Below are 17,888 nucleotides of genomic sequence, written 5' to 3' on the forward strand. Positions count from 1 at the left end.
CTTTCCAGGTCTTTTTCTGACCCGGCCCAAAGAGATTAGCTGAGAATTTAGCACATTTGAAAGGTTTAAATACAAAACATTTGCCACCCATTACCTGGAAACCCCTGCTTTGAGTTGTTCCTCCTTTCCAGACTGAACCAGTGTACACCCTGTAAGGGTTATTGCCGAGTTTAAAATGAATAAACTGAGGCGAATATAAAAAATATTAAATGCCAGTTTATTCAGCTCCCGGGCGAGGTTCTATAATCTGAGGAAAGGGGGCCAGAGAAGTCAAGCTGACTTTCTGGGGCATGGGGTTTTTGAGGCTATGGGTAATGAGCAACAGCTGGGTGCTCTGATTGACTCCTTGGGAGCGGGATTGGGACGAGGGCGGGCCGCTATTGGTTGGCAGATTGCTAGGTGGGTTTTTCTAGCACAAGAGCAGGCCAGGGTTGCATCAGTCAGAGCATTCCAGGGGAGCCATGCGGCAGAGCTAGGTGCCAAGTACAGAGGTGGGTGTGTCCGGCCTACTGGCTAGGCAACCGGCCTTACACACCCTAAGTGTACTGGCTGAGGTTTGCCTGTAACTTCCGTCCCACTTATATACAATCAGCCAGGCACAGTGGTTCATGTCTGTAATCCCAGCACTTTGGGAGGCCGAGGCAGGCAAATCACGAGATCAGGAGTTTGAGACCAGGCTGATCAACATGGTGAAACCATGTCTCTATTAAAATACAAAAATAAGGCAGGCATGGTGGTGAATGCCTATAATCCCAGCTATTCAGGAGACTGAGGCAGGAGAATCTCTTGAACCAGGGAGGTGGAGGTTGCAGTGAGCTGAAATCACACCACTGCACTTCAACCTGTGTGACAGAGTGAGATTCCATCTTAAAAAATGATAATAATAATAATAATCAAGTTGTAATCCAGCCACCTTGGGTGCATGTTCTCAGGCCTTCTTGAGATTGTGATTCTGGCCATGGCCACTCATATTTGTCTCAGAATAAATCTATTCACAATTTTACAGAGTTTGGTTCTTTTCATCATCAATCTACATTTTTATTTTGACCTTGACAACTCCATGGTGGTATCTCTTCTGCTCATGTATGTTTGTTTACATTAATTTTCTCAGGTAGAAATTACATTCTACAGAAAGTCCAGATTTTAAATATAATTTTATGAGCTTTAAATATCTTGATTACCTCTCCAGTCAAGATATAGATCATTTCTATCATCCCAGGAAGTTTCCACAAGGATCTTTCTAGTCAATTGCTCCCTCTTCTTGCAAAGCAAAAATTTAAAAATTTCTGTTATCATAGATTAATTTTGGCCAGACCTAGTCCTTCATGTAAATGCAGCGGTATAGAGTAAATTCTTTTTCTGACTACTTTTTAAATTTAGCATAATATTTTGAAATTGTTGAGAATGTTCATGTTACTTGTATCAGTAGATCATTCTTTGCCTTGTTGAATGCTATTCTGTTGTATGGGTGTTCTACCTAATTGGGTTGTTTTGAGTTTTTTGCTCCCACTAATAAGTCCATTATAAGCACTTATGTACAATTATTTTTTTTTTGTAGCCATATGTTTTTATTTTTCTTAGGTCTTAGAATTAGATTGCAAAGTCAAAGAATAGCTGGTTCTAACAGTAAATTTACCGTGACACTCAGGTTTTAGAAATTAGTGCGAAGTGTTTAGTTAAGGTTAAGTTTACCTATGAGAGATGGCTCCCTTCTAAGCATGATGATAAACAGGATTTCTAATACTGATGGCAATCCTGAATTGTGATGAATTAATCATGGAAAACCCCCCCTGAGGAGCCATTTCCAGACATGAGCTGGCCTTCCCCTCCACCCCCATGTTTTTCTTCTTCTGTGCTGTGCATCAGGAGTCTGTTCATCTGAAGCTCTCTACTACATAACTGCTCTCTCTGCCTGTCCTGTGCCACACTTCCATGTGCAGTCACTCATTCACTGTGTTCCTTTTGGGATTTAAAAATTTTTTTTTCCAGCTTGGATCCAGTAATTGGGGGCCTGCAAATTAACTGATGATAGGAAATAATGACTTGTGAATTGGTAACTCCTGAACCAGAATAGAATCTGAGTTGCCCCAGCACAGCCTCATAGTCAAAGGACGTTCATGAAAAGAAAATGGAAAGTAACATACAGAAAAAATGGAAGTTAGATACAGAAACATTAGATTGATTACAGCTCAGCCTTTGCCTTATATGAAACAGTTTGAACAGCTGGCCACATTTGATTGGCCAAAACTCAATCAAAAGAGTGGGTTATAGTCTGTTTACACAGTTAGGTTACAGTTCACTATGCATGGAGAAACCTTTTGGCTAAACTTAAAATATGTAAGGAAGGATGCTTCTTTCTCATGGCTAATGTTGGGGTATGGAAGCCAATATTTCAAAATAAAGTGCTTTGACATTCTGATATTTCCTTTTGTAGAAACAAGGTCCCACTATGTTGCTCATGCTGGTCTTGAACTCCTGGCTTCAAGCCATCCTTCTTGCCTCAGTCCCCCAAAGTGTTAGGATTACAGGAGTGGGTCACAGCACCCAGCTCTGAGAAATTTTGAATAAAAGGAAACTGGAAGACCTTCAAAGCTGCCTCAGAACCAAAAACCTTCTTTCTCCTATTGTTCCTCCATCTGTAAGTGCAGGAAGGGGAACTTGGCAGTTCCCTTATCTGACTTAGGAGAACTTCTTCCAAAAGAAATGTAATTCTGGTAAGTCCCCCTCCTTAAGAATCTCATTAAATAACCTCATAGAAGAAGATAGATAAAAGTCATCACCACACACAGACAGACTTCTAATTTATTCTTCCTAGGGCAGCTCTAAAAGATTACTTGAGGCTTTAACTGCATAATAAGACAACCTTTGTTCACAGTGCAGTTCTGCCCCTTACCTTCCCGTAATGTACTGGTCCCATTCAGCTTTCAAAGAGAATGATTTACAAACTATTGTCTGTTCTTTGGGTCTGTTCATCTTCCCTAAAAATCTTTTACAGCCCCTCAAAAGTGTCTATATTTTCCCCCATCTTCTTTTCCCCTATGAAGATAGTATATAAGCCTCAACCATCTGACCTTTCTTTGATTTTCATGTCTTGTATGGCTCTCATGCTTATGCATATTCATAAATTTGTGTGCCTTTTCTCTTGTTAATCTGACTATTGTCAGTTTGACTCTTCAAAGTTTGAACTTCACTACACTCCCATTGCACCTATGCTCACCTTCCTTCTAGTAACTGTCAAATGATATCATTTGGTTAGTTTTCATAGTTTGCCTCATTGTGATATAAATTTCTTGAGGACAGAAATTTTGTCTTGTTTGCAAAGTATTCTCGTCATCTTTTGCCTTGCAAGAAGTGGTTGCCCAATAAGCAGTTGTTGAATGAATGAATGAATGAAGTTCTTAAGCATTTTGAAGAAAAAAGTTCCAGAAATAGATGTCATGTGAAAGGAAAATAGCATGTGCAGTAAGTGGAGAGCTTTTGGGTGAATGGAAATCTAGGAGGCCTATATATGGCAGTGAACTATCATATAATCACTTATCATATATGCTACTCTGTCATTCCTGCCTTCAGTGTCTCAGGAGCTTGGAAGGCAAATATAAGTCACACTTCAACCAACGTGGGATACCCATCTCCAACTGACCTATTTCAGAGGAGAGACAATGAGAACCACCTTCTCACCCTTAGAAAGGTTAAGGGTCATAGATTTGGCTAGTACAGATGAAGCTCCAACTCTTTGCCTAGAAATAATAACATACATTCCACATTTTTCTGACTTTCAATAAGCTCCTTTTTTTAAACCTCATATTATTTTCCTTACCACACTTATGCAAACATGCAATAAACTAAGTCATTAAGGCTATATGAAACGGAGCTATAAAGAATCTTATAAATCATGTTATCTGACCCCTTATACTAAAAGTGATTATTTTTCTACTCAAAGAAAAACATCTACATCAACTCATTTGCTCTGAACAATTGCTTTCCTTGTTACTGGCATAATTTCTCCAGTTATAAGTAGATACCCTTTGGTCTTACAAAAGCCTTGGGAGTAAGTAAATGTATTTCTCAAGGCTATATATTTCTGGCAATATGGCACCTGCTTCCCTTGGATTGGGACTTAAAAGAAGGAAATCTCTCTCCCTATGCTCCCAACCAACAAATGGCATGGGAAAAAAAAAAAAAGCCATTTTTGACAGATTGTTAATAACCTCACCCTGGCCTTCCAGCCACTGAATGAACTATTTGGGACAGCCATCTAACTTGAGGAGCACAGACCAAATGCTACCCTGTCATTCCTGCCTTCAGTGTTTCAGGAGTCTGGGAGGCAAGTGTAAGCTGCCACTTCAGCCAGCCTTTGAAACTCATTTCCAGTTGACCTATTTTAGGGGAGGGTCAATGGGGACCACCTTCTTACCCTTAGCCACATCACCTTCTAGAGTCAAATACAGTCAAGCACCTCTCCCAGAATAGAAGTGTTGCCCAAATGGCCAGTTTTTATTGTTACTGTTGTTTTGTTTTGTTTTTGATTTTGCTGCTTGTCTCATGTTGCTTTCCCCACTGTTACTACAACTCCAGCCCAGTCATAGAGCGTGGCGGCCAGAACAAAATGTTTTAACCCAGCATAAATCAAACAAAGTGATCATGGGTGGATATGAGAAATCTCAGAAAGAAAAAAATTCCTAAAATTAAGCCTTGAAGAGTAAATGTATATTACTGAAAAAGACAACTTGAGAAGGCAATATTATGCTCAAAATCCAGTAACAAATTTCATCACCACTGATGACTACATTACTATGATTGTAAATAAGTGTTACTTCTTAATCAGCAAAAACATGCATTTTCTTTGTGTGTTTTATTTCTGCCTTTCAAGTTCCTCTGTTTTTTGCACTTAACCTACAATGTCTATTAATATCAGACAGATTGTTATAACTATATAACATTTGTAGATATTCACTGGTTTTTATGGGCACCTGGGCTTTCTCAACACATTGGTGAGGAGAATTTACAGCAGAATCACAAAGTGAAAACAGGCATACTTCTTGTACTTTAAAATCTAGGTGTGATTATTGGTAATTTTCAGGAAAAAACAAAAGCTTTCTCCACTTTTATATTAAAAAATTACTGTTATATAGTCTCTAAAACATAAACATCTCAACTGATAAGAGTTTTGAAAAAAAGAATTAAAAAATAGATCCAGGTAGTAGACAATTTTATCATCTGAAGGCAGTTTAATTAATTATTATATGTGGTCTTATTAATTTTGATTCATCTCCCTATATTATTTTTAAGTTTAATGTGAAGAGCAGCAGTTCTTACAATATAACTCATCAAAGTTATTAAAAGCAAAAAAAGCTGGATTTGTATTTTAGACTTAAAAAAACCAAATTTTATACAGAGAAAGTGATACACAGCAATGGCACAGCTATATTCCTGTTATCAGAAAACAACACAATTGAATTGCACTGGACCAGCTCAGGTTGTCATATCATGTTCCTATTGTTTCTTCCAAAATAAAGAGCTTTGTGTTTCATGGGCCAATGTGACATACCAGTGCAAAAATTATATTCCATGCCATGGCAGCGGGAAAGAGAATAGATGTCACCACTCAGCTAAACCTGAAAAAATCCTTTGGAATTCATAATTATTGAACCCAATTATTGAGGTGAAGATAAAAATAAAAAAATTAAAATAAAGGTAAATTGATAATGGGAATACATTTTTTCCCACTGAAAAATGGAAAAATGCATTTACTTTTTTGTGACCTATACATAAATTGTTATTTTCCTTCTTTATTTTGTATATAGTTTTGTGTATACACATTTATATAGTACATACATTTATTGTGTATACATTATACACATACTTTGCACCTTGTTCACGGGCCACTCTGCATCTTCTGTGGCCAAATTTATAAATATCTTCACTGATAAAGTAATAGGAATACCCATCCAGAAAAATAAGGGTATTTCTTAAGAAACGTTGGAATACAAGTCGAATTCACCAGGAGCAACACAACTGCACTGAGTCATGAACATTTACTTATAAGCAATTAATCTGCACTTTGCCACAGTTAAAATTCAGCTTTTAAAAATAGTTCCCTTCCTTTATGTATAAAAGTACAATACAGAAATCTTACAATGCACCATTCATAATAATAATTTCATTTACCTGTTTTTCTATTAATACCTCCTCTTAATTTTTCTCATTTTCTCCCCAGCATCTTATGGCTTTTCTTTTGTAAATTGCATTATAGAACCTTACAGTGAGGGCATGATAATAAAGAAAAACAAAACCAATGGGGAAAAAATTACAATTAAGCAGTCCATGCCACATTTCTGCAAGAAGCATTGGAGGCAATTTATAATATTGGTCATACCTGTAGGAAAAGCTATTGTTGTTGTAAGGTAAATTTTTATGCTGATAAACTGTTGAACATAGAGTGTACTCACAATGATTTCCTTATAACTATATCCTGTGTCCTGAGGTGAAGATAAAAATAAAAAAATAAAAATCAAGTTATATTGATAATGGGAATACTTTTTTTCCCACTGAAAAATGCATTTACTTTTTGTGATCTCTAAATAAATTATTTTCCTTCTTTATTTTGTATATAGTTTTGTGTATACATATTTTTATGTATAGTACATACATTTATTGTGTATGTATTATATATATATACTTTATGTGTGTGTGTATTACTCCATTTTCATATTGCTATGAAGAAATACCTGAGACTGTAATTTATAAAGAAAATGAAGTTTAATGAACTCATAGTTCCACATGGCTGAGGAGGCCTCACAATCATGGTGGAAGGTGAGGGAAGAAGAAAGTCACATCTTCCATGGCAGCAGGCAAGAGAGCAAGTGTAGGGGAATTGTGCTTTATAAAATCATCAGATCTCATGAGACTTATTCACTACTACAAGAACAGTATGGGAAAAACTCGCCTCCATGATTTGACTACTTCCCACCAGTTCCCTTCCAAGATATGCAGGGATTAAGGGAGCTACAATTCAAAATGAAATTTGGGTGGGGACACAGCCAAACTATATCATTTCACCCCAGCCCCTCCCAAATCTTATGTTCTCGTATTTCCAAATCAAAGTCTCCCAATGTCTTAACTCATTTCAGCATTAACTTAAAAGTCCACAGTCCAAATTCTCATCTGAGACAAGGCAAGTCCCTTCCACTTATGAGCATATAAAATCAAAAGCTAGTTAGTTACTTCCTAGATCCAATGGGGGTACAGGCATTGGGTAAATACATCCATTTCAAATGGGAGAAATGACCGATATGAAGGGGTTACAGGGCCCGTGCAAGTCCAAAATCTAGTGGGGCAGTCAAATCTTAAAGCTCCCAAAAGGTCTCTGTTGACTCCATGTCTTACATCCAGGTCATGCTGATGCAAAGGGTGAGCTCCCATGGCCTTAGGCAGTTCATCTCCTACGGCTTTGCGGGATATAGACTCCCTTTCAGCTGCTTTCATAGGCTAGTCTTGAGTGTCTGCAGCTTTTCCAAGTGCATGGTGGATCTACCATCCTGGAGTCTGGAGGATGGTGACACTCTTCTCACAAGGCAGTGCCTCAGTGGGGATTCTGTGTTGGGGCTCCCACTCCACATTTCCCTGCTGCACTACCCCAGCAAAGGTTCTCCAATGAGGGCTCTGCTTCTGCAGTGCGTCTCTGCCTGGACATCCAGGCGTTTCCATGCATCCTCTGAAATCTAGGTGGAGGCTCCCAAACCTCCATTCTTGACTTCTGTGCACCCATAGGACCAACACCATGTGGAAACTGCCAAGGTTTATTGGGTCTTGCACCCTCTGAAGCCATGGCATGAGCTCTATGTGGGCCCCTTTTAGCCACAGCTATGGCTGGAGTGGCCCAGGTGCAGGATATCAAGTCCTAAGGCTGCACACAGCAGGGGTCCTGGATTCAGCCCAGGAAACCATTTTTCCCTCTTAGGCCTCTGAGTCTATGATGAGAGGGGCTAATGTAAAGGTCTCTGACATGTCCTGGAGACATTTTCCCCATTGTCTTGGTGATTAAAATTTAACTCCTGTTACTTATGCAGATTTCTGCAGCTGGCTTGAATTTCTCCGTAGAAAATGGGGTTTTCTTTTCTATGGCATTGTCAGGCTGCAGATTTTCCAAACTTTTATGCTCTGCTGCCTCTTGCATGCTTCGTTGCTTAGAAATTTCTTCCCCCAGATATCGTAAATAATCTCAAGTTCAAACTTCCACAGACCTCTAGGGCAGAGTCTCTGCATAGCAAGATTGACCTTTAATCCAGTTCCAACAAGTTTCTCATCTCCATCTGAAACCACCTCAGCCTGGACCTTATTGTTCATATCACTATCAGCATTTTGGTCAAAGCCATTCAACAAGTCTTTAAGAAGTTCCAAACTTTCCAAATTTTCCTATCTTCTTCTGAGCCATCCAAACTGTTCCAATGTCTGCCTGGTGCCCAGTTCCAAAGTCGTGTCCACATTATTGGGTAACTGAATAACATTACCCAACTCTACCAGTACCAATTTACTAAATTAGTCCATTTTCATACTGCTATGAAGAAATACTTGAGACTGGGTAACTTATAGAGAAAAAGAGGTTTAATGCACTCACAGTTCCATGTGGCTAGGGTGGCCTCACAATCATGTTGGAAGGCAAAGGAGGAGGCAAGTCATGTCTTACATGGTGGCAAGGAAGACAGTGTGTAGGAGAACTGCCCTTTATAAAAGCATCAGATCTTAGAAGATTTTTTCACTATCATGAGAAGAGCAGAGGAAAATCTCACCTCCATGATTCAGTTACTTACCACCAGGTCCCTCCCACAATATGTGGGGATTATGGGATCTATAATTCATGATGGGATTTTGGTGCAGACACAGCCAAACCATATCAATATATATGTGTAATATCTTGGGAAGGGAGGACAAAATGTATTAAGTATCGGGTTCATATTCGTAGTATACTTTCCCTACATAAATTTCTAAGGAACTTTTAAAAGGTTAATGTTGAAAGCATGATCACTTTTTATTTCTCTATTTTAGAGCTTAGAGCTAGGTTGGCACAGTGTGTACTTCTTTTTGACAGCAGCATTCTAATTCTTTTCTATCATTTATCCCTCATTTAACTTATTATTTGTGGTACTTGGAAGCCAACATGTGGGCCTATAGACCATGTCAGGTCAATCAAAATCAAACTTTTCATGAAGTTATAATCTCAAACCAAGTTGCCAGAATGAAAAATAGCTAAAACTGACTTCTCCTGATGACAAGACCCTGAGAAAATTGCTCTCTGGTTCCTGTATACCAGATTCCCATATTTACCATGGGATCTGACTTTGCAATGCTTGATAGTTATGCCTTTCCTCCAGTTCCCTGAGCTGCCTTATACACTTCCAATGAATAACTAATTCTTTCTTTTTGCTTAAACTAGCCAGAGTGTTTTTCTGTTTTGTGCTCCCAAAGAACTAACAGAAATTGCAATATTTTCTACCCCATGTACAAGTCACTGGGCTGCTCTAGAAAATTATTCTTTTCCAATATGTAGAAAGGCTTTCAGAAGTATAGACATGATCTAATAAATAAAGCCTCAGTCAAAAGTTATGAACTCCCATTCTGATTTTGTTTCACTAATTCTAGACCTTTTTAAAATCATTTTATATCTCTGAGCATCAGTGTCGTTATGGGTAAAATAGAGACATATTTTCTATTTAGTGATGTTGAGGATTAATTGAAAATTTATTATAATATTTGAAGATCCTTTGGAAGTCGTAAAATTAATCCAACTGTTATCTGTTATTATTAACTGCTTTATTCCAGCTCTGCCACTTATGATCTATGGAATAACTTACATTTCTATGCCTCAGCATCTTCATCCATCAAATGAAAATGACCCATAGAATTATTGTGTAATTAAATAATTTAGTAAGTGTAAAATGCTTGGTAAAAAGTAAGTGTTATAAAACTGTTACCTGTTATTAACTGGAATATTATTGTTCCAGTGTAAATTCACAAAAACCCACATACGTGTGTTTCAACTTAGTATCTACCTTTTTACCCTCTCCTTCTTGTTTTTCCTCTCAATTATAGATTATTTTTTAATAAGCTACCATAGAGGCATTCAGATTGGAAAGGAAGAAGTAAAACTATTTTTATTTGCAGATGACATGGTATCGTGTGTAGGAAATCTTAAGAAACCTACTAAAAAGTATTAGAACTAATAAATGAATTCCATAGGTTGCTGGATATAAGATCAATACACAAAAATCAGTTGTATTTCTAAAAACTTGCGGTGAACTATTTGAAAATGAAATTTTATTTAAAAAATACATTTAAGATAGCATCAAAAAAGAATGAAATACTTGCAAATACATTTTACAAATAATATGCAAACCTTATACTCTGAAAACAAGAAAACATTGTTGAAATAAACTGAAGAGTGTCTAAGCAAGTGGAAATATACCTCATATATATAAATTAGATGGTTTAATATTGCTAAGATATTAAATACTCCCAATACTGATCTACAGATTCAAGACAATTCCTATCAAAATCTTAGTGGATTTCCTTGTAGAACTTAGCAAACTGATTCTAAAATGTCTATGGAATTGCAAGAGACCCAGATTAGCCAAAACAGTCTTGAAAAAGAAGAACCAAGTTGGAGGATATAAAATTCATTAAAAAGCACAGTTATCTAGAGAATGTGGTACTGGTACAAAGACAAACATATAGATCAATGGAATGGAATTGAGAGTCCAGAAATAAATCCATGTGCCTGTGGTCAACAGATTTTTATCAAGGGTTCCAAGACCATTTAATAGGGAAATAATTGCCTTTTCAACAAATGTTGCTGGGGCAAATGATGACACATGCAAAAGAATAAAATTGGAACCTTAACTCAATGTAAAGGAATCAAAGACCTAAATGTAAGAGCTAAAACTACAAAACTATTAAACGAAAATATGGGCTTAAATCTTCATGACTTCAGATTTGATAGTGGATTCTTAGATATGGTAAAAATTTTGATGAAGTCTTAACTATTTTTTCTATTACTGTGCAAGCAAGTAATTTTAAACTTCATAAAAATTAAAAACTTTAGTGCTTCAAAGGACACTATCAAAAAGGTGAAAAGACCATCCATAGAATGGAGGAACATATTTACAAATCATATATCTGATAAACTTGTAACTAGAATATACCAAGAACTCTTACAAGTCAGTAATAAAAAGATAAATAGCCTAATTAAAAATGGGCAAGCAATCTGAATTTCTATTTCTGTAAAGGAATTATACAAACAGCCAATAATCACGTAAGAATCTGTCATTATTAGTCATTGGGGAAGTGCAAATTGAAATCACAATGATATACCATACCATACCATACATCAACCTTAGTAGGATGACTAGAATTAAAAAAGTCAGATAATAACAAGGGTTGGCTGAGATATAGAAAAATTGCTGGTGGAATGTTAAATTGTATATCCACTTTAAAAAAAAAGTCTAGCAGTTTCTCATTTAAACATTGAGTTACCATAAGACACAGGAATTCCCCTCCTAGGGAGATACCCAAGATAAATAAAACATATACCCACACTAAAGCTTGTACACAAATGTTTATAGCAGCATTATTTATAATATTCAAAAGGTTTCCACCAACTGATGAATAAACAAATGTAGTATATCCATACAATGAAATATTATTTGGTCATTAAAAGTAATGATGCATTGATACATGCTATGACACAGATAGACCTTGAGAACATTAGTGGTTGCTTGGGGATGACCAATAAGAGGGAGTGGGGGTCACATCTAGAGGGATGCAGTTTGAGGTGATAAGAATGTTCTAAAATTAACTGTGGTAATTATTGCACGTCTGTGTATATACTAAAAGCAATTAATTCTGTACATTAAGCAGGTGAATTGTATGGTAGATGAATTGAATTTTTAAAAGCTGTTTTTTAAAGCCATTATAGAGAAAGGAAATTGTACATCTTGTAGGTAGAGATCTTTAATAAAAATAAAATACTTTTTGTGAAAACCCACATAATGGTGTTAGGATATATTCAATTTTATTTATATATTTATAAAGGATTTCATACCCAAAATGTGTATGTTAGTCTATAACTTATGTATAGGGTTCTGTAGCAGAGCCTATGCTCCATTACTCTATCCTCTGTTTTGAGTGTAGAACTCAATGCAGGAAAGATACAGAACTCTGCTTTTCTAATACTGCATAAATATTTCTTAAGTGAATTGAAGTGACCCGGGAGAGGCAATGTAAAGTGCTCTTTGCTTTAAGTTATTGACCTTTCTTACTTTTTATTCATCCTCTGAAAAGAAACAAAAACAGGAAGGATTAATGCCTCTATTAAGCTTGTCTGCTTCTCCATTACCACCTCTTTCAGAATTGAATACTATCATTTCTTCTCAGAGATCTTTCTATCTAACTGTATCACAGCATTTATTACACCCTGAATCATTTTCTTGTTTTCAAATGCTTGTTATCTCCACAAGACGATAAGTACCTTGTGTTCAGAAATTATGTTTATTTATCCTTATTTTACCACAATTACAGACTTTCACTAAATTTCTGCAGAAGGAATGAAAATTTTACATTTATGCATTCTAGAACATGAGCTTCTCTAGTAACTATAACATGAAATCATAAAAATTTAGAGTTGAAAGAAATCTTAGAAAACATTTGGTCTAAATAGATCAATAATTATAAGAAAACTTTCCATAGCATTTCTTAAAAACACTTTATTCAAACCACTATTTGAATATTTCTAATGCCATGGAATCTACTGCCTCACAAAGTAATGTATTGCATTTTCAACTAGCTTTTATTGTTGAAAGGTTCATCGTTAATGTTAAAATTTAAACTTGTAGCTTCTTCCCTTTGGTTGGTCTAAGATCTGTCACATATGGCTATGCATTATCTAATTTATCTTCCATGGCAGCATATTAATTATTTAAAGACACTATAACAATACCCCTTGTTTTCTCTGTGCCAGGATTTCCACTTTATTCAAATGTTTCTCATAGACAGAGTTTCTGGACCTTTTACCATATGGATGCAGCTCTAGTGGACATCTCCAGATTTTTAATATCCCCTTTAATTTATACTTCCTGGAGATAGAACCCAATACATGTGATTGGTGTCAAGTACAAAAATGCCTTTTCCTTCTTTAATATGTACCTTGGGCTTTGTTAATGGGCCTAATACTATATGACTTATTTTGAAAGCCATATCATACCAGTCTTCCACTGTGCTTGCCGTAAACTGAACTCTTCTGACTTTTTTTCCATACAAGAATCCTGTAAAATCAGAGTTCTTTAGTTCTTAAACTTTCAATTAATCTTTTCGACCTTCATATAAGATTTCTATATTGATTTATGAAATAAACAAAAAGCCCTACACAAACCAGGTGCTTAGCAAATGTCTGTACCTCCTTTTCACAGCACTTATTATAGAAGTAATGTGTTTATTATTTGATTATTTGAGAGGAGGGCCCATCTATATCACTAGTCATCACTATATTCCATATTCTCCTCACTTAGCAAAGTAGCTAGCATAGAGTAATTGCTCAAGAATTTTCATAATTGTTTGACTGCATTGCCATGATGCTGAAAACAACAGTGAATTCAGAGAACTGATTTGGTTGCATTAGCAGTCAATTCAGCCAAAACAATTGAGTGACCACATAGTGACAACGTTTGAAATAATCTTCTTAATAATAAATCTATTATGGTCAGTGCCGTAAAAACCCAAAGCCAGGTTTCCAAAATATGCCCCATCTTATGTAAGAATCTAACCTTTGTGTCAAACAACTAACAATCCCATAACCTGAAGGATTATTACTTTTTACTAAACATAATGACTGTTTATATGCCTAGTTTGTACAATATTCCCTTCTAATTAGTAGTTTCACAATACTGATGTCATTTTTGCCATATGTAATGTTCAAAGGAAAAGGGTAATGTTTTATTTTCCTACTTTTACTAACTCATGAAATTTTGATTTGAGTGTGCATAATTTGTAAGATATGTAATCTTTTCTTGTTTCCTTGATTAGATAAAGGTAAATGCAAAGACAACTAAAAAAATCCTTTTTTTTTTTAGAGTAGAAAAGTGACTGAAAAATAAATCATAGGTACTTCGGAAAAGACAAGTTTCTCTGCAACCTAAAATTTCTAATTAAAATTGAACTGTCCCTGTTTTCTAGTATATGGAGGCTAAAGTTTACCTTTTATACATATACCAACTTGATCGCATCATTTCATAAATTAAGCATGACATTCCAATTGATTTTAGAATTTGAAAAGCTTTTTGTCATTTATGAGAGCTTCATATTTGTGGACAAATAGGCAGACAAACCTCCTGTTCTTTAATAACATAACATTAAGTACTTCTTGGAAACAGGACACAATAGAGAGAAGGACTGTTTATGAGTCAGAGGAACATGTGCTACTGTCAACTTGAATAAGAGGCATCAGATATTTCTAGTGATGAAAACCTTTCAGTGAGGTGAAACAGGCCATGTTCCATTTCTTTTATTTTCAGAGATGAGATGGATTTGAAAACCATAACCTGGCTTCTTGATGCAAGGACTCGCCACATGAGATAATCTCCAGCACATTACTATTGGCAAGCAGATCTTTCACCCTTTTGTCTCCATGCATTACAGAAAACGTTAAATCAGTTTGGTGTCCATATAAACTTTTGATCCTAGGAATAGCCTAGGGTACCATCATTATCTTCCCGAGGACCATGTGTAGGCCTTCAGTAGGTAGTACTAATTTAATCTCTTTGCTAGAGGAAAAAGTAACTGATTTTCTAGATCAATATTTGATTGAATATGTTTGAAATGTTGGCAGATAAAGGCCCCTTTTCTGGTCCAAAGACTTTTTGAACCACAGAGGTATAGCGTTCTAGCTCCCCTGGGATTTGAGTGGAAGGAGGTCTCAAAGATCTGTAAGAAGCCTTCCTGCCTTTCCTTGTGTTCTTCCAGCAAGACTCTCTAAAGGTTGAGATGAGAAAAAGATAAGATCAAGAACTGGAATGTCTTTATTCCATTTTTTTAATCTTTCCTGGGGCTTCTCTTAACTAAAAATAATCGTTTATACCACTAGTTTACAAAAACCTCCTGTAATAGGATGTTAGAAAGAAAGCCCATCTGATCAGCTTTAAGGAGTTAACCCAGTGACTTTGGCAAATAATTTAAGACCTCAGATTCTACCATTCATACCACTAATTAAACAAGAATATCAATATATCACCAACAGGGAGATGAATAAAAATCAAAATGCTAAGGTGTTAGACATATTAGAACTTTAGTTGTCTAGTTATTGATAAGCAAAAGAGTTTTTCACAAATTATACTGATTTTGAAAATGGAAACTGGGAAAAAATTCCATCAAAATGATATTTGACCATGCAAACAGAAAATTTAGTTCAGAAGCACACATTTCACTGTAATCATTATATTTGCTTTTCAAAGTTTTAGTTAAATTAGTAACCCTTCTCCAAAACAAAACATTAAAAAATAGCTTACATCTGACTGAAAAATATTATTCAGAATAAAAGGTGCTAGCAATACTGTTTTCTGAGTCTACACATGAAATTCAAAGAAAGATTCTTGAGGAGAATGTTTTTCTTTAATTTTCTTCTTTGCTGCAGAAATGCACATGCATTCCCTAAGCACAAAAAGAAAAAATTACCCACAAATTCCTTGTACTTTCTTTCTTATCATTGAACTTTTGTTTAGCTGAAGGATAAATTTACTTTCCCCTAGCTACAGACTTTGAACATAGAAGTATTTTTTATAAAGGAGTAGCCACTACATGCAAAGCCAACTGCAACTCCTTGGCAATGTGGACTCTGAAAGACTTATTTTCCACAGTTTAAGCCAAATCACTTCTCTTATTTTGAGGTGAGAAGATTACGGTCATTAAATTTTTTGACAATTTCTCACAGTTTTAATCTATTTTGGTAAAATCTTCTGTTCAAAGTAATGATATTCCCAATATAAACTAACTCTTCAGGGCATTAGATTATATTTCTTACTTAAAATGGTAAAAATTAGCCTGTAAAAAGGGACAGCATTTTTTATATGTTTTATTTTATAACACCTTGCTCAGTGCTTGGCATGGAATAGGTATGCAACAAATACTTAATTATGTAGATAAACTGAATTTTCAAGTTTTCCTTTTAAAGAATAATCATAATTTGAATTAAGTATACCAACTTTCTGTCTGCAATAACATTATGAAATATACAATGCTAAGGTCATTAGCAGTCATAATAAAATATTTCTTCATAGTGCGTATACGTCAATTGAATGTAACATATAAGCTACTGCTATAGGCAGAAGGATCTTAAATGCAAACTCAGATTGCCCTGAATCTTTGATGTAGAATCCTTGCTTCAGGGTCTTCTTGCAACTATAACGTCCCTTGTCAACCAGGCAGCTCTGATTGTTAGTCCTTGAGAGAGTTTCCTTTTTTTTTTTCTCATGACCTAAGAAGAAAGAAAGAAAAAAAATACTCAGGTGAGTTATTGCATGTGAAAATTTAAAGGGATGCCAGCAAGAAATAGAAAGTATTTCATATACTTTTCCTTAATATTATTGTTAATAAATGTATGACTGAATTTCCCAATGTTTCCTGTTCTATAAGTTTCAATTTACACATCTCTTATTATTATCACTGTAATAGAATTTCTTTAATATACTAAGATTTGAGGTTTTATATTTCCTGATAATTTTTCTAACTAAAATGATGGGTACTGGGCTGATATACCTTATTGGTACATGTGAAATCTAACCTGAAAATTCTAATTGTATAATGCACTAATACTGATTACCTATCAGATTCCTGATTCCTTCAGAAATTAGAATTTGTTACCACATGTTTTCACTTATAAGTGGGAGCTAAACAATAGGTACACAAGGACATAAAGATGGAAATAATAAACACTGGGAATTCCAAAAGGGGGAACGGTGAGGGGAGGATGTGGGTTAAAAATTACCCTCAATATTCACTATATGAGTGATGGGTACACTAGAAGCCCAAATCTCACAATTATGCTCTATATCCATTGAACAAACTTTCACATGTACCCCTGAATCTAAAAGAAAAAAAAATAAGAAATTGTGTTTGTGGGTGAGGAGGTGTTATATATCTGTATAATCTTTCCCTACATATTCCTTACATACTCCTTTGCTATATGATCTATAATTTTAGGGAAAGTTGACTCTACTCCTAGTTCCAGGAAAGTCCTGTGGACTTGCTTGAAAACTTTTTCTCTCATGAATTGAAGCAGCATGAAATCCCACTGAAGCTGGAAGCATCATCTCACCACAGTGGGAAGCAGCCATGGGGTGGAGCCCTTCCTGGAACCCAAGAAAACTGACTAGAAAGATAGAAAAGCACTCGAGGCAAGCTGAAGTCTCTGGATCAAGTGGTCCAGAAGTTTGCCCTACCTCTTGATTTTCCTTGCTTGGAAAATCAGTCCTCTTTCTCAGTTAGACATTCCTGAGTTGAGTTTTCTGTTCTTTGCAGCTTTACAGGTGCTAACTGATTCTCTAACTTTTCATTATGTAAATATATTTTCTTTCTTATTTTGTTATTGCCACACAGGATATAAATCATTGATGACAAATCTTATGTTTTGTGTGTGTTTGGGGCAACATAGCTGTGCCCCGAATTCCACTATTTGAATATTTAAACTCCAAATTCATTTTCTCAGTTGAGTTTTTGTTAGTTTTAATATCATAGTCAATACGGAATTACATTTTTAAAACCACCTGTTTAAGACCTGACTGCCTCCCAAGAGGCTCTGAGCCTGGGGATGTTAAGGTTTCATAAAAGATATAGTCCTGATAGAGAAA

This window comes from Saimiri boliviensis, chromosome 1, assembly GCF_048565385.1.
Source record: "Saimiri boliviensis isolate mSaiBol1 chromosome 1, mSaiBol1.pri, whole genome shotgun sequence".
NCBI classification, from domain to species: domain Eukaryota; kingdom Metazoa; phylum Chordata; class Mammalia; order Primates; family Cebidae; genus Saimiri; species Saimiri boliviensis.